This window comes from Myotis daubentonii, chromosome 4 (genome assembly GCF_963259705.1).
Source record: "Myotis daubentonii chromosome 4, mMyoDau2.1, whole genome shotgun sequence".
In the NCBI taxonomy this organism is placed as follows: Eukaryota; Metazoa; Chordata; class Mammalia; order Chiroptera; family Vespertilionidae; genus Myotis; species Myotis daubentonii.
In genome coordinates, this window is record NC_081843.1 from 88,567,821 (window position 1) to 88,589,823 (window position 22,003).

Sequence of the window (22,003 nt, forward strand, 5' to 3'; positions counted from 1 at the left end):
GAGGAAGGCAGGACAATAGTTGTTAAGTTTGAGCTTCAAATTTATTTTTTTAAAAATATTTCGATATCTTTCTCATATTTATAGCCACACTAGTAAGCTTGAAAAGAATGTGATTTCTAAACCTTTCACTCATTGTTTTCAAATACTTTCTTTCTTATGTTAGAATTCTTTCATTCCAAGTGACATTGTAGTCGAGAATTAAGCTCTCAGGAAGGAAAATTCATCCTTGATGAGAAATGTTATATACTATTCACTTAATTGGCATTTTTTTTACGACATTGTTATGTCGAAGTCTCCCAATGAATCAAACTTGACTCACATTTTCATGAAAGCTGAGGCCCTCCTGCAATGAGTTTCCTGAAAATGGCTGGATGGAGCCACACTCTTGGAAAGGAAAAGGCTCAGTGAGGAGGCAGCATGGAGCAGTTCTTGACTTAGTATCTTGCTGACTCTACACAACTTGCAAAAACACACCAAGAGTTTTAGTGCTTCATTAGGTAAACAAACACTTTTGTTTCATAGAAACTCAAATAATCTGCAATTTGGAGGAGGGAATTTGGGAATTTATTCCAATCTCATTTTGTTTCATGAAATAAAAGATGAAATGCCTATTTTCACATGTCTGGAAGTTGGGTGTCAACAAATCAAGAAGAATCTGTCATCAAAGTGCTACTTTGGAACTCTGTTTTAAAGATTCATTTTGATGAAGAATACTTTTTGGAAGAGGTATGATCACTCTCAAATTTCCTTATCATGTTCTCTTGAAATAGTTCAGTAAAAATGATCAATGAGGAGATATAATTTCAGAAATTTGCATGGGAAGATTTCACAGACAGTCAGCCCATTACTCAACAGTATTCCTTCTCTCATCAAAGAATGACACTGGAAATAGTGGACACAAGAGTTGAACCTGATAGATAATAAACATTTCCCAGTATCCTGAAAGATGCATTATTCTCATATTCCCGAATCCTGACTTCACCATCGTCATTCATGAATGAATATGGTATCTAGCTAGACAGTCAGAAGATAGCGAGTTTACTGTTTTGTAGCTTCTTATTTTTCATTTTGAGGCATACAGTGATTTTCTTGACTGACTGGTCAGCAGAGATTCTGTTTGTGCAAATGCCTTTTGGTGGCATAAAACATTCTTTGTGCTTCTTCATTATCAGGTTGGGGATTAGCAGTTGGATTAAAGAACATATGTCTCAGAGCATCAGCCTGTGGACTCAAGGGTCCCAGGTTCGATTCTGGTCAAGAGCATGTACCTTGGTTGAGGGCACATCCCCAGTATGGGGTGTGCAGAAGGCAGCTGATCGATGTTTCTCTCTCATCGATGTTTCTAATTCTCTATCCTTCCCACTTCCTCTCTGTAAAAAAATCAATAAAATATATATTTTTTTTAAAAAAAGAAAGTATGTCTCAAGGGGACCAGGAAAGAGAGACATTTACTTCAGTTTGGTTTTCTTTTACTCCTGGGGAATGTGTGTGACAGGCGCAAATTGCACCACTGCTGTTGTCTTTTCCTTTGGATCTGTGGATTTACCGTTACTCCCCAGGTGGGTCTATGTTTCAAGTATAGAGACCAGAAAAGGACCAATGAGAGATGTTTTGTGAGTTCCTTGGCTGTTTTTCTTCTATGCTGTACACTGGTCTTTTTATGCCTGGAATAATATATCCAATTTGGGAAGTCACATTTAGAAAACAGACTTAAAGAGGAGAATATCCAGGGGGAACCTAGCAAATGGCAAAGGTCTTGGACAATATCAGAAGAGTAATAGTCAAGGGCTAGAGATATTTGACCTAGGAAGTAGAATTAGAGTATTAATTCTGGGGCATTAAAATACTTTAAAGTTTTTCATATGAAGGGGACATTAGAGGATAGTTTTGCTAACTTTACAGACCAGAGTTGAACCCTCCAGTGGATAAAGTTCAGTGAACAAGGCATGGGCTATAGTGTTCAATAGAGCTTTAGCAGCACAATATTCAGCAAGAGGTTGGGAGAACATTCTCTTCGGAATGTTGGAAAAGGTTGACTTCCTTTGCATGGAAGTTTCAAGTCAGTAAGTCTAAATGTTTCCTTTAAGGATGTGTGATTAAATCCTAAAGCTATTTGCAATACTTTAGGTCAGGTTAGAGCCAGAATTTTCCTGTTCATTATAGATCATTTGAGCTTTTTTCAGATTTAACACTATGAAGGTTTGTTTTAAAACATAACAGAATAGATTTATCAAGTTTTTTTTCATATTAAGTCACAAGTTGATTGCATATTCAGTTTTGGTGGTTATATGTCACCTCAAAGACAACTAGCTAATATGAAAGAAAAATGGAATGAGCTTTAAAATGGCAAATTTTGATTGCCTGATAAATAAATATACCCTAAAGATTCAATAATTCATCACTTTGAGTTATTTATCTTTCTCAAAAGATTTCTGAAATCATTCTTTACTGTTTCACTTGATTAATTTTTTGATCTCTAGGATGAAGATCACTTTATCCATGGCTACTGCACAGACTGAGTTATTAAATGAATGGTGAGGTGTGAACAGGTTGATGTTGATCAGTTAAAACTGTAAAGAAGCTGGTGAGCAGGCTGGCGTGATAGCTTTTATACTAGTCATGGTTTTGAGAGCTACAACTGCTAGATGTGTGGATATTCATAAAGCATAAGAGGCTAATTTAAAAGCAACCTGGTCACTGATGCATGCTTTCAGCTTGCCAAAAGCATAGCTGAATTACTTACATTTCTTTAGGGCCATCAGGTGTCAGTCTTTTTATTGATAGACTAGAAGCCCGTTGCATGAAGATTCACACAATAGGCCTTCTTTCCCCTGGCTGTGGGCACCGGTTTTCCTCCGGCACAGGGACCCAGGCCTTTGGTCCAGCCGCAGCAGAAAAGCCAAGCCTCTTCAGTCTTCAGTCTTCACTCTGTGCCTGCATATGCAAATTAATCGCCATCTTTGTTGGGTTAATTTGCATATCATCCTGATTGGCTGGGGCATAGCAGAGTGACACCAATTTGCATATTTCTCTTTTATTAGTGTAGATGAAAACAGTAGTAATGGCTAACATTTTACTTGGACATCTAAGGGAAACTCTGCAAGTAAAATGTACCTCCCTGGCTACCTTGAGAATTCTATCATTGTCTTTAATTTTTGACAGTTTTAATAAAATGTGCCTTGGAGAAGGCCTTTTAGAGTTGAGTTAATTAGGTGTTCTGTTAGCTTCTTAGATTCCAGTGTCCAGTGTAATGGGGTGACCTGCGGAGACGACCACCATGGACTCAGATCAAGATTTAGGAGCCTTTATTAAGCTGGCCAGCAACTACAGTTACAGCACCCTGCCGAAGCAAGGGCTGAACTGCAGTGCTGACTACAGGAGTTACATTTTATTATTAAGTTCTGTGCAGGCCCAGAGGAAAATGTGTCTTTCAAATTCTGGGAACCCAGTATGGAGGAAACTCTCTTTATTTATACTTTTTCCAGTCCTTTGTCTCCAAAATTTGGAATGAGACTTCCGGGCCTTCTGAGAAAGGAGGCCTGCATGCTGGGAAGGGGCCATGAGATCATATCTCAAGGCCTGGCAACTGTTTGGGTGTCATCACTGACAACTCTGTCTGGGGCATAGTTTACAGCCTCTCTGGAATGGGAGTAGTCTTATTTTCCTTATTATTTAAGACAGAAGCCATACTATCAGGATTAAAATTTCAAACAGCAGTTTTTATATAAGATGGATACTTCATCCAGCTCTTTCCATAGGTGTGGGAAGTTCTTAACAACTATTTGTTTGAATAGGCTCTTTGTTTCCTTTTCCCTCTCTTCTTTTTCTGGTATACCCATTATTGTTACATCACTCTTTGTAATGTAGTTCTCATAGAGTTCTTTCATTGTTTTTGTTTTTTTTAAAGTTTCAATTGTCTCTTTTCTACTTGCATCATTTCTAGATTTCTATCTTCAGTATCACTAATTCTTTCCTCCATCTGGTCAGCTTTATTTCCTCTCTAACTCATTCTTCATCTCATTTACTGAGTTTTTCAGCTGCAGAATTTCTGCTTGGTTCTTTTTTATAGTTTCAGTCTCTTTGGTGAAGTACTCCTTTTCTTTGTTGATTTTATTCCTGAGCTTGTTTAGTCGCCTTTCTGGGTTTTCTTGTATCTCGTTGAGTTTTTTTCACAGCCTTGAATTCTTCAACATTTAATTCACAGCCTTTCATGTCTATAAGTTTATTTACTAGAGTTGTTTTTTTTTCTGAACTCCCATGTTACGTTGGTTATTCATTGCACTTGATAGATTATTTTTCTGCCTGGTATTTGTGGAAATAAAACCTTCTTCCAAAAAAATAAATCATTAAGTTGATAAAGTTAACCTTCCACTACAAAGCAAGTTTGTGTACATTTGCAAGGACTGAACTAAATGCTGACAGTTGTTTCTTTACTGACATATTAAGTTACTGCACACTCTTGTTTTTCATGTTTTTCAGACATTCTAAGTCCAGAACCAATATGTTATCATGGGTGGTGGGAGTTAACCTGCTTGACAAAGATGGGCTAATGGCACCCATAGAAACAAATCAGAACAAACAAAAATCTGAGTCATAAACGAGCCTCCTCTAAACCATCTTTTCTTTTAAATGTATACAATAGGCTGAGAAAACACTTCCAGATAGAGAAAGTTTTATTTGATAAAAAGATCAGAGTGATACATGGTTAATGTTTAAATATATAAGCAAGGGATTAATGCTTGAAACGGCTATATGGTTGTATTTAGCTCATCCTTGTGATTACAGGCTTAGGTCTGGAACCGGATTGGGGGACAGGAGCAGAGGAGGGCTGAGAGACTCCACACTGGACTACAGGAAGACTCACATTGGCCTTGAAAGATAAGGCAATGCGAAGTCCCTGAGGCCAGAGAATAAGGGTAAGAAGGCAGATTTCTCATCTCTCCCCATCTCCTCCCCTCAATTCTTCTCTTCCTCCACCACTTCCTTCTTTTCACTGTATCCTGCTGTGGCTCAAACAAGTCCACTCCATATGATGGCTTTGGAGACAACACACAGCTTTGTTTATTGCAGCACTTCCCAAATTACAATAGATTATTTTTCTGGAAAGAAGGAAAATGGAGTCCAGGGCTGGTTACATTGTTAGGTGCTTGTGGGGAGTCCAATAGTGAACAAAGTCAGACTGATTCCCTGGGGTGCTGCATGAGCATTAATGGTTTCCCAAGATGGACTGCACATGGAACTTCTTGAATTCACCCATAAAATCCTTTTTTCATGGAATCCTTATTAATATCTCAGATTGCAGTATGGAAAACTCTGGTTTACTTCATTAATTTGCTTACCAAACCCTTTCTCCATGGATAAGGCACCGACAAACACGATCCTTGGTCAGGTCTGAATCTATAACAAATTCTAAATTGACGGAGACAAATGAGTGACATTTTACCCTTGTGACATTTATCTTCCAGGATGTGAATTAAGCAACAAAGGCCGTGATTCCTGAAGTGCACAAAAGGTTCTCCTGTCCTGTGAGATGTTAAAAAAAAAAAGTCTTTATCTAGGAATTTTGGGAACTACATCAAAATCTACCTGCTCTACCTGACACCCAACTCACGTCATGGAGATTCAAAAGAATAATAACAATTATAAAAAGCATTACAGAAGTAAATAATAAAACTCGAACAAAACCCAAAACAACAAAAAACTTGCATATATGTATTTAACCTAGAATTCCACAAAGATAATTGACATTGATTATATTTTGTGGGAAGAATTACCTTCCCAGGAACTAGTTTTCAGAAACACACCTGGGGAAGTGCTGACCTACAGGGGTCAGTTCAAAACATCTTTGGGAAACACAATTGTCTTAGCTTCTTGACCTTCCAATGCTTAGGAGAGCTTCAAGCAGAAACAAAGGAGGGTGCTAATCCGTAATACACCTAGGACTCTGTGGGGGAAAAAAGCAAGCCTAAGATATTATTTTACTACTTTCATTTTAAACTGAGCTGCTATTAAGTTCTGCTTTGTAACCCTTTGTTTTATGCCCTTATCCTTTTCATGGGCGCCAGGGGTCATAGCTCAGACAGGCCCACTTCTAACTGAGCTCATTAACTCTCTAACACTCACCCACCTCATATGTGAGAAGACACTTGATATGTGTGTGACTATTTCCAGAATATAACTGTTCTATTTTACAGCATAAATCAATCTGATCTTGGCACATTGCCAAAATTTGACAATGTCAGATAAGTAGCAGCATGGCCACAAATATATTCTAATTTTATTCACATATATAGACTTTAAAAATTTTTAGCAAAACAGTAAAAATTATTTCTAATTTTATAGTATGTTAAAATTTCCTAGAAATAGTCTCAAAAATTATTTCACTAGACACCAATGCACAGTGATTCCTTGCCTTCATGTTTGAATAGGATTTATAAAACAAGAGGTTGGTTGAAAAACCTGTCTTGAACCATAAATTTTTCTGTAGATCATTGCCCTTCTAAAACATCTCTGTTTTTCCTTCTTCAGAGTCAAACTTTTATCACCTTTTAGTTAAATGTTGTGATAGTTCATAATATCAATCAATATACTCTATGGTATGATTAAATTTAATAGATAATAGTATGGTATAACTGTCTGCTAGCTAGAATTCTTTTATGGTATCAAAAGTATTATTGATATAATTAGCATCACCATTATTAGTATTAAACTGATATAGCAACAATTTAATAATTTCAAATGTATTAATATAGATATTTTATGCCCTGGTCGATGTGGCTCAGTTGGTTGGATATTGTCCAGTGCACCAAAAGGTTTCTGGTTTGATTCCCGATCAGGGCACATGCCCAGGTTACAGGCTCAATCCCTAGTAGGAAGAGTGCAGGAGGAAGCCAATTGATGTTACACACTCACATTGATGTTTCTCTCTTCTCCCTTACTCTCTCTCTAAAAATCAGTAAACTATTCTTTAAATATATATATATATATATATATATATATATATATATATATATATGTATATGTATATAAATGTATGTATATGTATATATATGAATAACCTAATTAAAACTAGAAGAAAGCAGTTTTTATTTATTTATTTATTTATTTATTTTGAAAGCTAAAGCAATATAAAATAATTTCCATTAATTTAATTTGTGCTCCCAGGAAAAAGTTTAATTACCAAGAAAATAACTTTTACAAAAAGATAACCATTGTAAACTGAGCACTTAACATTTATTAGGAATTTTGCAACTGTTATTTTTAACCTTTATAAAGTCTGGAGGTTTCTATAAATGAGGAAACTGAGTCTTTGAGAAGTGAACCTCTAATCAGGGTGAAGCCAGAATTACAGAATTCTCTAAATCCTTTCTGTAATATCAAGCTGCCTCATCAGAAATCCCTCTGGTGATAAAGTATTATAATTACCTAAAAAGAACCACAGAAATCACAATATAGTCATAATGGCTAATATTTTAGACTTAATAAAATAATTTTATTTTACTTAATTACATAAAAATAATCATTCCTATTTATGTGAGTATAAAGTTTCAGAGAGAATGTTTAATGTAATTGCAATGTTATCTCCTTTTATCGGTGAATATATATTTGATCAGTTTTGTGCCAAGAAATCATTGGGTAAAACATCAATAAACATAAATCAACATTACAAAACCTTGTGACCAGTAATCTTAACTCCATTTACTAATCATCAGAGTCCCACAGCCAACCTAGAGCTATGCTCCAACACCAAGTGGAATATCAATATTGTCAACATGTGCATCTTATGGGTGGCATTTACCTTGACTGTGTTCCTTCTCCTTCAAGAAGGACACATGTATTTCCAGAACACTGGCTTGTCCAGTTTCTAAAGGTGACAAAGACACCATATCCATTGTCCCTGAGCACCCTGTCCTTTAAACCTGATAGACTTTTCTTATCATCAATGTTTTCTCTTGTCAAATTCTGTTTATTAATTTTAAAAAATAATATATACTAATTATTACTACTCATGAGTCTATTTTGGAGTTTAACCCATTAAGTCTATTAGCACTGTGTCCTTACCTTGGTATGACCAAGAGGTTGTATAAACTCAACAGCACACAGAGAGAGGATTATTTTGTTGTCACTTATCTTTTACAGAAAAAAGATTATACCAAAGATATATGATAACTAATACTGCATCATAGACATTCCTCCCAGTCAATGCTTATAACTCATTCTTTTATAGCTATATAATATTTCAGCATATAGATAGATGCAACTATTCACTCATTGGTTAATACTAATAGATACTTCTATTTATCATAATTTTTGCCACCATACACAGTATAATATTCAGATTACCTTATATATTACTGACTTTTATATTTTTCTATTTTATGTTTCCAAAAGAAAGACTGTTGGAACAAAGGGTAGGCAGATCCTTATTTTGTATATAGTGTAAGTAAGGATTTAGTTTTGTTCATTCCTAATTATGCCAACATCATTTAAGTATCCCTCCTGAATTGAAATAATCTCTTTTGTCATTCATTGTTTTTTTATGCCCTTACTTTCCATATAGTCCTACTATTATGTTCTGTCATGCCAATGCAATACTCTTTTTTATGTTAATGGTCTTATGTACATTTGTAATAGGTTAAGGCAAGTGCCTAATCACTATTCTGATATTTAAAAATCTATCAAAAAATCTGTGACATTTACTGTCCTTTGTTATTTCAGTCAGATTAGATGAGGCAAAGAAAAAACAATTAACCTTAAAATTTTAATATTTAACTCAACACGAGTGTCTCTTGCCCTTGCAAACTTCCAGTGGTGATGGGTTAGTACAGCTCTCCTCCAATTGATGAGCCTGAATCCAAGTCCTCCAACTTGCAGCACCATCGTTTTAAAGTGCATGTTCTGAATTTGTCTTTATAAAAGAAAAGCAAATAGAAAAACCTCACCCATTCTCAAGTACAATCCCATGGCCAGACCTATCTTAATCTAATAGAGGAGATTGCAATATGCATGTGAGCATATGGAATTTTGGTGATCAGGACTGTCTCTGCCTCACACCTGCTCTCTCAAGCCATTTTACTCAGTTAAAAATAAAGTTTTCTTGCTCTGGTCAGTGTAGCTCAGTCGGTTGGGCATCCCATGCACTAAAAGGTTGCTGGTTCTATTCCTGGTCAAGGCACATTCCCGGGATGCAGGCTCGATCTCCAGTGGACAGTGTGTAAGAGGTGGATGCTTGGTGTTTTGCTCTCATGTCGAAATCTCTCTCTCTCTCTCTCTCTCTCTCTCTCTCTCTCTCTCTCTCTCTCTCTCCCTCTCCTTTCCTCTCTCTCTCTAAAAAAATCAAGAAAAATAATAATATAGTTTTCTTTTGATTAAAATTACATCACATGCGTATATTTTTTGGAAGAATTAATTTGTTTATGATTTAAGTTTTCTTGCTCAGGGAATGATATTTGTCGTTAAATCTCTGCCTGACCGGTTCTAAATTCCTTTATAGGATTTATAGTACAGACCTTTTATCCTTCTCATTAAGCTTTTTCCTAAGTATTTTATAGTTTTTGTTAGTTTAGAAAAATGAAGTCATTTGTTTCCATATTCATATCAAACTAGTTACTGAAAGGGTAGAGGAAAACCATGACTTTGTATATTTAGCTTGTATCCAACCACATTACCAAATTGTAGTATACATTCTAGTAATTTTGATTAGTTTCCTTTTTTCTGGATATATAATAGTATCATTTATAAATAGAGTTAATATATTTTTTATTCTCCAGTACATAATCAATTATTTGATATTTCTTATTATGTTATCTAGGTTCCCTAAAACAATTTAGTGTAATAGCGACATTCCTTTTCTTTTAAAGATATCCCCCAGATATCTCTAGTTTGCAACCTCCTTCAAAGTTCATATGTGAGCCATCACAAAGTTTTTAACTCTATCTCAATATTTTTGTAATCCTTCCCTTTTTTCTTTTTATGGCCACAGCCTTGAGTCATAGTTTCATCATGTTAACCAGATTGTTCAAATACCTTTCTCACTATCCTTTTTGACTTTGTAGTCTAGTGTGCCTCCAGAGTTATATTTCCATACAAAAATCTAATAATGACCCTTCTTTTATTTAAACACTCAACTGCTTCTTGATGCCTGCAGGATAAAGATCAGGCTTCTTAGCATTCATTCTTCATTTATCTCCCTTCACAACCTGGTATTTGTCTAATTTTCTGGCCATTATGTACCTGAGCTCATTATGTCCCCGAGGGCATGCTCTCACCTCAACATGAAGCACCTCCTGCCTGCCTGACTTTTCTTATAAACATGCTTCCATATTTGGCCATATGGATAAGTCTTTCTGTGTCATTGCACTGACTTCTTTCTTGTAAGTATCATGACCTTTTACTAGTAATTAAGGTAGACTTGAAGACACTAGTACAAAGCCTCCTCTTTATTGTTACTGTTCCTCTCCACTCTGATATTAGAAAGATCTGGAGTGAACAGGATGTCAATCATCTGACCAAAAAAAAACACGATGTTTTTAGTAAGTACTGGATTGCTTGATGCAATGGAGTGATGTTTCTACAAGTATAAAGAGATTAAAGCAGCTGCTCCACTGAAAAAGGCCAAAAAAATGGCATATTTCAACATAAAAAGACTTGTGATGAAGTAGTAAATTAAATTTATCTTTTTTCCTTTTAATTTTCTAAAGGTGATAGCAATGGAACAACTCATGGACCTAGTACAGTTAAGGCCACACACACACACACACACACACACACACACACATTTAGCTTTCATAATTTAAATATTATTTCCTAAAAAACAGTGAAAATATTACCAGGGTGAAGTTTTATGAATCAAATTTTTGTCTATGCCAAGAACTATCTGCTTGCCCAAGAATTTTGAGGCAAAAATCCTATTTCTCTTCAGCTCTTTCATTATAAGGAGGAGGAGGAAGAAAAGCCTAATCTTCAGCTAGTCTAGAGAACAGATATTATCCATTCTCCTCCATTTAACTCTTCCAACATCTCCTGTGTTGTGCTTCTTCTAGTCATCTGTTTTCTCCATAATTTCTGAATAAATATTTTTAATGGCTGTGATTCCATTTTAAAACACGGTTATAAAATTTTGGCTACAGGTCTGCATCATCCAGTTGTTTGTGACAAATCCTCTATGAGGATTCATGTTTAGGGATGCCTTTCAGGAATGTACTCCATAGGGACAATGGATATTAAAGATACTACTACTGTAAACTCACCATATTGTTATCTTGAGAAGAAACTACCAAGAATGAGCCTAGTAACCACTTTCTAGAGTAAAGAATAACTGATGATAAGAGTTGTCAATTATCACTTACTATTTGTTTATAGAAGTTCAAAGTCAAGGGAGAGACACTGATCTCTGGAGAGTTGCATTCTGTCTCTTCCTTGATACCTTTAAGTTTGGATCCTTCAGAAGCTGTTGGTTTGAAAATAGTTGGTACGATCGCCCTTGCCTGACTTTCCTCCATTCTTTCCTTCCCATTCTCTTCTGTTTTCTTTTTTGATGTTCTTGTGTGTGGTTCCCACAAAAGCACAAAATGGTGGGCAGGTTCACAAGCATGATCAAGGATAGAGAACTCAAGTCTGGAGGGCAGGAGAGCAGGAGAATTAAGCCATGCCTCTGTTTGTACAGGATAGCACCAGGTTCTGCATGGAAGTGAAAAACCTCCGACAGGGCATGATCACCCTGCCTAAATGCTGGAGGTCCAGCTCACCAGAAGAAACTAATTTTTAATATTACACTTTGTTATTTTATTGCTTAATGTATGGCCTCTGTATTCCTTGCTTCTATCTCTGAAGGGAAAGTTAACCCCAGTGGGGAAGTCTGACTCGGGATATATTTCACCCCTCTGACTTTGGTCAAATTATCAATTTGTAGAATTCTTCACTTCTGGCTAGAATCTGAGCCATAATGAGGTTCTACTCATCCTACATTTTATTTGAAGTGGAAATCTTCTGTTCATGATCATTTTAGGTGCATTAAGTTTACTTTTTAAAATGTTGCATTATGATATTATTTATCTTGACTACTCTATTTGGTCCCTCCCTAAATTTTGCATCTGAGATTAGTTTCTTACTTGCCTCCACCCTAATTCCAGCCCTCAGCTTAACAAATTATCCTTGGAAACATTAAAAATGTTAGCTAAGTTGTCTGATAGGTTCAAACATGTTTAAGGAGAGTTCAGTTTTACTTCTTTGCTTTCTTTTTATCCACAAAAATTTTAAATGTCTTTGCTTCTGATTCTGAACATAAGTAATAAAAGAATAGTTGTGATGGTCATGATATAGCCTTGAAAGATCATTTAATTTCTGGGCTTGTGGGAAGATGAATTAAGTTAAACTAAAAGACACGTGGTGTGTATCTACCATGGTGATTAAGGCAGAGGAGGCTGCCTACCTAAGGAAGGAGAATTTATGTTTTTGTTGCTAAAATTTAATATTTTAGATACCTGTTTTTTTACAATTATGTCAGGCAAAATAAAGCCTCCTTAACATGCTCAGATATTTGCCTAGAGCAGTGGTCGGCAAACTGCAGCTCGCGAGACACATGCGGCTCTTTGGCCCCTTGAGTGTGGCTCTTTCTGAGCCTTAGGAGTACCCTAATTAAGTTAATAACAATGTACCTACCTATATAGTTTAAGTTTAAAAAATTTGGCTCTCAAAAGAAATTTCAATCGTTGTACTGTTGATATTTGGCTCTGTTGACTAATGAGTTTGCTGACCCCTGAGCATTTCTAGACTCTTCCACAACATTCTGCACAGTCTTTGCAGACCTTTGGCAGCTTCACAGCTCAGAGCTGGACATTCCAGCCTTCCTGACATTCAGAGGCTATTCCTGCAGCCTCTGTGTCACTGGGGCTGCTGTCTGCAGGGGCCTCCTCTGCAAGAGCCCCACACTCTGAACCCAGATTTTCCTCACAAGTAACTGCTGTGACCCACAGAATCTACCCGGCTGCCCCAGGAAGCCTGCTCTTGACGTACAAAGTTGGCCTAGCCTACTAAGTCATTCCCTCCAGCTATTTCAGGTCGGTACTAAGAGCATTAAGCAAATTACAACCCTAGGGGAAGCTGCAAAGAGAAAGATGCAATGTCAATCCTCCTTCCGCTTTAGGTCTTAACAAGAAAAAGAAAAAAAGACTTAGTCCAATCAGCCTGTCTACAGAAATCTCTTTTTCAAGTCCCTGAGCCTCATAATTGAACTTGCAAATGAATGTAGCACTGGGCAGCAAACAGCCCATCGGCCTCCAGTCCAGCTCAGTCCTCCGAGCTCTGCAGGTCCTCTGTACAATGACCACAGCAACTACTATGGGCCTCGTGTGTGTCTACATGCCTACACCCTTCTGACCCTTTGGGGTCTTGCCTCATTGAATCTCCACAGCTGGGCCATAATGAGGTGGGCCCCTGCTGTCCTCATTCTATGGTGGTCAGCAAAGGCCTGCTTGTGCCCAGACCCTGGGGCCTCACTTCCCACAGCACAGAGAGCATAAGAGAGCCCCATAAGCTCTCAGGTCCTTGATTGGGCTTCTCTGCTGGACCACAGCTGAGCACCCAAACCCAGGTTGGTCTCCCCAATGGCTCTGAATCTGCATGCTCCATTCTAAGGGTTCTAACTCGTGGGCCATTCTCCCCATGGCCCTGTTCATTGAGTGTGTTAAAGAGGCTGTCTGTTCTTTGTAGGTCTTACATAAATATGTTTCTCAGCCAAGGAGCCAGCTGCTGTGTGATTGGCCTCGGGCTTAGGTCAGTTCCCTGAGACTGCTGTAGCAAATGACCACAGACCAGGCTGCTTAAAGCAATAGACAGTTATCCTCTCTGTCTGGAGGCCTAAAGTAAAACATCAAGGTGTGGGCAGGGCTGCACTCTCTCTGAAGGCTCTGGGGGAGGTCCTTTCTGCCTCTTCTGGATTCTGGTGGCTGCTGCATCCCTTGCCTTGTGGCTGCATCACTCTAATCTGTCTCTGTCCGTCTTCACACGTCCTCTTGCTGTGTGTACATGTCTTCTCATGACCTTCTTACAAGGACACCAGTCATCGGATTTGGGCTCACCTTTTCCACTATGGGCTCAACTTAACTAATTACATTTGCAGAGAACCTATTTCCAAATAAGGTCACATCCGAAAGTTCCAGGTGGACACAGATTTGGGGGACACACTATTCACCCCATACATTGTTCTGAACATGAGAATTAAACATGCAGTACACTTTTAAACCAGACTGCAGCAATCAAGAAAATGAATTGTATCTTCTCAAGTAGAAAATGTGAGACAATAACATGTATACAGATTGACCATTGAATTAAGCTTTTAAATATTTACTTGGTTTTTCTTTTCTTTATTGTTTTATTTTATCCTTTGCAAGTCCATGTCTCCACAATCAAAATATTTCAGTGTACAAGTATTTGTTGTATATACTGCCTTTCTTCTTTTCTTAGTTTTTAAAAAAACAAAACAAAACAAAAACACTACATTTCTTTGTGGTACGTAGATTGAGAGAGAAAGAGAGGAGGGGTAGGTGTCAGGGGACCAAGGTTTAAAGAACTTTGCTTTTCCAGTCCATAAGCTTTCATCAAAGATCCATTTACTCTCCTTAGAATTGTGAAGGCCCAAATAGAATTTCATTACTTTGAAAAAAGCAAAGTCGGCTTTCTGGACACTTCCATTCTCCCACTCTGATGCAAAGCAGAATGAAATCAGATGGAGAAAGGTCACTGGTCTCACCTGCCTCCCAGTGTCCAGACCCTCCCTGCCTCCACCTGCCAGGGCTGAAGGCCCATCCCAAGGACTTGCATATTTGCAGTGTTTTATTTCTGTGATGTGAATTCCTCCTCTGGACAAATTCTTAGTGCTCGTTGACGCTGTGCACACACTACGGAGCACGTCTGGTGCAGGTGTTAGGAATACACCCATGGCCTGGACATAGAGGCTGGAGCAAGGGGGAACGGGGAGGAGGTAAGGTATTAACCTGCTAAATCAGCTCATAACCCAGGATCAACCCTTCTAAAAGGGGCAGGTCCAGCTTGTGAGAGTTTTAACAATTTGGGGACATTTCTCCAAGAGAAAAACACAAAGATGTGTTACTTTTGGACATTTTATTAAAAAACATGTGATGGGCACACACTGAGGGTACATCCCCCAGTGCCTAAGGAAGGGCCCACACTGGAGAGAGTCTCATTGACTGTCTCAGCTCTGGCCTTGAATGTCAGTAGTCCCTCCTGATCCAGACATGCCATTTTAGTGGCCTCCCTTGGAACTCTGGGCAGCTGCCCTGACCCTTCAACTCACCACAGGAGCAGTCATCTCATTCCCACCCTGCTGAACCATTCATATATCCCAGTCCCCAAGTCCCGGAGTTGAAAACTCTAGTTGAGGGGCCCTGAAGTGATGCATAAGGCTGTATCTCCTTAATCTCCAGCCTCCCAGAAAATTATTTTTGCAATAACAGCCAAAACCATCGAAGTAAAAGGAAGAGTTGACAAGTGGAGGGAATTCTCTGCAGAGGGAAAGTTAGAATGTCAAGGGAAGTTGAGCAAATCCTGAACCTAAGTTTGTGGAAGGACAAGGGGAAGGTGGTCCCTGGAACCACAAGACATGAGGATCAACTGGGAGCATGGAGAGAGAAACAATAAGAGAGACTGGCCCCCAACCAAGATCTGGGGACCAGATTCTAGAGCTGTTTTAAAAGACACCAAAAGGGAGATGAAGAATGTAGGGTTCTAGCTATCCTCACTGGTCACATCCCAGTAAGGACAACAGAGGAGAACTATGAAGCCCACGGTGGCCTGAGAATACTGAGGCTCCATAACCATTCTTCAGTCACAAGTCTTGGCCATTTGGCCCACCAGTAGTTTGAGAGGGGAAGCAAAGGACACAGGACATAGGGCATGGCTGTTTCTCCAGACTTTGCAATTCAATAAGATAGGCATAGATTAAATATCCTCATTTCCCTCATGGCCTCTAAGGATTTACTGTCCCTCATTTATGTCTTTAGTTCATCTATAGCTTAAAGCCCCTTGCAAGAATGAAGGTTATAATCTGCTACCCATTGGATAATTCTTTAGAATAATTTTATATTTTCCTGACCAAGAATGCAAGGGAACTAAAATAGCAGTTTACTTGATTCATGGCTGGCTGCCTTCTCTTCTTTTCTGTCTGTCTCTTTTCCTCCTTCCTGCTCCCTAACTCCCTTCTTTCCTTCTTTCCAATTTGCCTCTATTCCTTAATGGACATTTATCGAGTACCCATTTGGGAACAGGCTTTGTTCTAATAACCAAATTGCTGTCATATTGGCCACATTTACACTCACATTTATTTTCTTTTCTCTGTGAAGTAAGTTCCATCTCACCTTGAGCAAATGCTCCTAAACTGTACTTGCTTGTAGTTTGGCAGCTAGACAATGCACCCCAATGGGCTATGACATTCATTAAATGATGTTCATTAAAATAATAAATCCAATGATTTTTAAATTTTACATCATCTATTTCTTTCTAATTATTTGTATGCATAACTACCTTTTGTATTAAATAAATATTAAATAAACTTTGGTGCACAAACATTATCATAAACGTTGAAAGGATATACTCATGTGTCCATTTATCAAAACGTGATGATACAGGTTCTTGTCCCAATCAATTGTGTGGTGGAGTCCACCCTGTTAGACAATAACTGAGTGAGAGTACATTTCATGTCTGTAGAAATATTTGCTCATGAATAGATTTTTGAGTTTGAGAAAATGCATCTAGGACATCTGGATGTGCTCTGAGATTTCAAAGAGCTGAAATTTGTGTCTTTGTGTTAACATTCTGATCTGTCTAATGATTGTGAAACATCTTCCACTTTCATTTCTTTTCACTTTACTGTTTTGGGCAGAATCTGAAAAAAAAAGATAAATTCTTAAACATGTTCAATAAACTAAAAATAAAGTACCAAGGAAGTGTCTCAGGTCATTTTTACATTTTTTGGGTTGATGTGCCAATGTTTTGGACAATACAAAAAGAAAATGAAAGAATAATGAAATAATCATAGTTTATTTAATTATTTTTTATGCTACCAGCTATTTCCATAGTTATCCTCTGCTTATTATTTTAGTGTGTGTGTGTGTGTGTGTGTGTGTGTGTGTGTGTGTGTTTTAGCAGAGTTGGAAATAATAAATAAAGATGAAATGATTCCTATAATGCTAAACTAGTGAAATGAAGATATAGGAAAAAAGATCACCAAGATTCCCACTTTTTTTTTAGATTTTAAGAAAGGGCCCAAAGGACCCAAATGGTAATTGGAGGTAAAAGACTTTTTATTTTATTTTAAAACTAGAGGCCCAGTGCATGAAATTCTTGCCCTTAGAGAAGAGGGGAGGGTGTCCTTCAGCCTGGATTGTGAGAGGGCACAGGCCAGGCCAAGGGACCCCACCAGTGCATGATCAGGGCCAGGGAGGGATGCGGGAGGTTGGCCAGCCAGGGAAGGACCACAGGAGGGCTCCAGGGAGTGTCCGGCCCATCTCACTCAGTCTCTATCAGCCGGGCACCAGCAGCAAGCTAACCTACTGGTTGGAGCATCTGCCCCCTGGTGGTCAGTGCACATCCTAGCGAGTGGTTGAACAGCCTTAGCATATGATTAGCATATTACACTTTGATTGGTTGAACGGCCCACTGATGACCAGACACTTAGCATATTAGGCTTTTATTATATAGGCTATTGAATAATATTATTATATAATAATAAAAAATACCATTTTTATATAACTAAATTTTCTCAGTGTTCTTTGGCAAATCTCTAGTAAATAACAAAAGGTGTGAAATAGCAATTATACAAATACAACTAACTGCTCAAGAAAACCTCACAACTCAGTATGTGCCTAGCGACTCTGACAGCACACTGAGGGTGCCAATCTCATTTTGTCAGGTGCTTTTATTAAGACAAATCATGATGTTTCCCATGTAAATTTTAATATGTAGAAACTTGATAATTATTTAATACATAAAGACTACTAATGTCAAGAGATGATGGCACATGGGGACAATACAGTAAAACAGGAAGTCATAATCATAATAAGCAGAGTCATTAGAGGCTTTGCTGGTTACTGAGTGCTGTGCCGAGGTGACTCCTTTGTTGCCCAAAGTCTAACTGTGGTCAGGTGGTCTTCCTGAGACTTGGCCTCAATCTGCTTGCTCTCCAGGCCCATTCCCTTCAACTGCACCTCAGGGCAGTCATACCTTCACAGGGAACTCTATGGGAGACTAGGGCATATATGTTTCTGCTTCCATATAATTTAAACCCAAAGAGATCCTTGGCTTAAATCTCATAGGTGACTTAAGTGGCTGATTATTTACTCAAATGTGAGGAATCTGATAAAAGTTAAATTCTATGATTAAAAAACCCACTTTTCATTCAATGCCTAAATAGGTGAAGTAAGAGAAACAAAAGATATTTTGCTGTTGAAAAATCCTGCCTTCCATGCCCCATTGAGCCTAGCAGGATATATAAGTCAGGATGTTTAAGACACAAAGCCAGACACCATGACACCTGCCCTCAATTCCTGGAGGGTCCCCAGGCTGCAAAGAGAGGAAAGCCAAAAGGCGACCTCTAGCCTTGGGGTCTGGTACCCACACACCAGGCTGCCAATGTATGCTCTTCTGGTGTGACAAATATGTCACAGCTATCCTAATATATAAAAACCCTGGGTCATAACAACTGGTCACAACTGAGACTCGACCAACCGGAAGTCAGTCTTGAAGTCAGCCTGGGTTGCTATGGCAACCCAGCACTGGCTGTTTCCACTGCAGGCTAGGTGCCCCAGCAGTGGCTGCTGAGGGGGTGTTATGCCCAGAGTTCGGGGTCCCCAATAATCCACCACCAGGGAGCCTCCTCTGATGCAAAAGCAACGAGTCTTTATTGATCAATTCTAGAATTGGCTCCCAGCCTCTATCCGGCACAGCAGTGAGGCAAGAGAGTGTGTCCCAGGAGAACAAAGGTTATATAGGGCTAGCTATTTGGGGTGGGCTTTAGGGGTGACGTGAGTTACAGTAATTGGTCAGGGTTTTACAGCATAAGGGTCAGGAAGTGACCATCACATTCTGAAGGTTGGAGCCGTCCTCCACTATAGCCTTATTAGGACCTTAGCTACATTTCTGGAGCTTCATTGGTCCGCTCAGGTGGGTGGTTGGGAGAGTTAGGACAATACCAGCATTCTTGTGGTCACTCTCGGGGGGCGGGGGCAGCTTGGGCTGAGGGCCCAGCCTTGCAAGACAAGATAGAGAGAGGGAGAAGAGTATGTCTCTGCTTTGTCCTTGAAGAGGGAGGACGGTGTATTTCTGCTTAGTTCTTTCAGGGGCTGTGAATCAGGGCCAGAGAGAGACCTGAAGAGAGAAACAGGGACTGATCCGTTGCCTCTGTGGCAGCTTTTGATCAGCACTTGCCTCTCTCTTTCTCTCCCAGTCTGGCCAGCAGCTGTGCCTCCATTTTTCTCCAGGCCTCCAGTGGGGCTGCTGATCAGCCCCGCCTTTCTGATCAGGCCCCTTTGATAGGCCCAGAGACACTGACTAGCATAGAAACTGACCAATCAGAACAAAATCTGGGTGAAGTGTGAGGAACCAATGGCTGCCTAGGAGGTGGAGCTTTTGAAGCTGACTGGCATAGACACTGACCAATCAGAACCAAATCTGGGTCAACTGTGGGGAGCCAATGGCTGCCTAGGAAGTGGAGCTTTTGACGCTGACTGGCATAGAAACTGACCAATCAGAACCAAATTGGCTGGCAGAAGAGGGCGGTTGGGGGTGAGATCAGGCCTGCAGGGGAGGGCAGTTGGGGCAAGATCAGGTTGGCAGAGGAGGGCAGTTGTGGGCAACCAAGCCTGCAAGGGAGGGCAGTTGGGGGCAAGATCAGGCCAGCAGGGGAGGGCAGTTGGGGGTGATCAGGCAGGCAGGAGCTAGCAGTCCCAGATTGTGAGAGGGATGTCCGACTGCCGGTTTAGGCCCAATCATCGGGCCTAAACCGGCAGTCGGAAATCCCCCAAGGAGTCCCCAGTTGGAGAGGGTGCAGGATGGGCTGAGAGAACCCGCACTTCATGCATGAATTTCATGCACCAGGCCACTATTTTTACACATAAGTGGTTTGGGGAAAGAATATCTAGTATGACCTAAATGTGCCAATGAGATATTCTGGACGATTCCTCCATTTGCCACCATATCTCTTTGAATTCTGCCTTGCCTTGCAAAGTGACACCTCTAGGAGAGGTACTCCAAGAGATCATTAATTTTGCCTAAATTACTTTTATGAAGCGAGGAGGGACAGCGAAGAAAATGAGCTAACATGATGCTTTTTAAAATGTGTTTAAATGAGCTTCTTTCAAAGATTCATGTTTACCCACATAATATCAGACATTAAGACTGTCTTGCCAAATGTACCACCTTTGCAAATTAGTATTCCTGGAACAGATGACTTTCTATCGGTACATCAGATTTTCTGGCAATGTACTGCTATTGAAGGGTAAGGATCATTATTCTTTAGGGCAAGATACAAAGAAAAATGAGACCCAATCCAGAGGCGTCCATGGCTGGGTTTCAAATACACTTGTACTAATCGTCCTTGAAGCAACACTCTTGTGCATTATAGATTGCCTGAAACATCCCTGGGTTATATTTATAACAGAACAAATATTGGCTTTATGTAGAATAAAATTGTACTCACATTTTGGGCAATTAAAAGATAAACCATGTATGGCTTATTGAAACAAAAAGGAGGGCTATATTTTTTCTTTAAAGTATTGAATACTTTATTTTCTTTAGAATATTGAACATAACAATTAATCCCTTCAAAATATAGGAGAAGTAAGTGCAGCACCTGGTTGGAGTGCCCTTGAAAAATACATAGTCATCACATGGAAAGCCGCACCACTGCCATGAACTGTGCCTGCAGCAAGTGTATGTCCACAGACCCCACCATAAACAAGAAGCTACCCACAAAAATGAGCAGTTCTATTTAGGTGGCAAAACCGCACCAGGTGTTAGGCCTCCGTTCAGCAACCTCTCTACTTGAGTTCTGGCTAAGAAAGAATTCAGGCTATAAGAGAAACACTCAAACTATAAGGGAAAGTTTATTTAGAAAGTCACAGAGGTAGGAGAAATGAGCCGTAGAAGAAATGGGCTCGGGAAACGAGTTACAGAGGCAAAAGAAGGGCCCTTGGAGCTGGGGGGGGGGGGGAGCGCACTTTTATCTGGAGGTCTCAGGGGTAGATCTCAATAGAATAATCATCAGCTTTCAAATTGTGTCCCCTCAGAGTCATGGTCTCCACTGACTGGCACCAGGGCAGGAGGTCATATAAGTTGGTCCTGATGTCTGCCATGGCATTGCTGCTTCTCTGGGCCTGGAGCTAAAACATAGCTGAAGCCTAGATGTCATCTCCCGGGGTTAATGCTTAAGGGCAAAGTCATGCAAGAGCTTCGTTTTGCCTGTTGCTAGGCACCGGGAGCTCTCTGCCCTGGTGACCCTCTGCACCTGGCCTAACGTTCCTACTCTGCTCATGCCTATCTACCTACCTATTCCAGTTTGATTCAACAAGCAACAATTTAATTTCAAAATGAGGGAGTGAACACATTTGGTTTTTATGTAGCTTATCTCCTCTGGTAAGCATAGAACAATTCACATTACATTTGCATTAGAATGAAATTGTAATTTATGTGCCCTACAATGAATATTTTTGACTTAGCCCCCAATTATCATAAATGTTGAGTTAACAGTAGGGATGCTGAACTTCTGTTAAAACAAAGGGAACCACTGTTCACTTCTCTCAATTTTTGCTTTTTACAGGTTTCTTGTGATTTAGACATTGATAAAAATGGATATAACAGACCTGTATACATGTAAACGTAACACATGTATATTTTATAATAAAAAATAGATATCTTTTACTAAATTTGATTTCAATAAAATAACATAGGAAAAGTTCAAGATTCAAAATGGCCCTAGTGTGTTTACTTTATA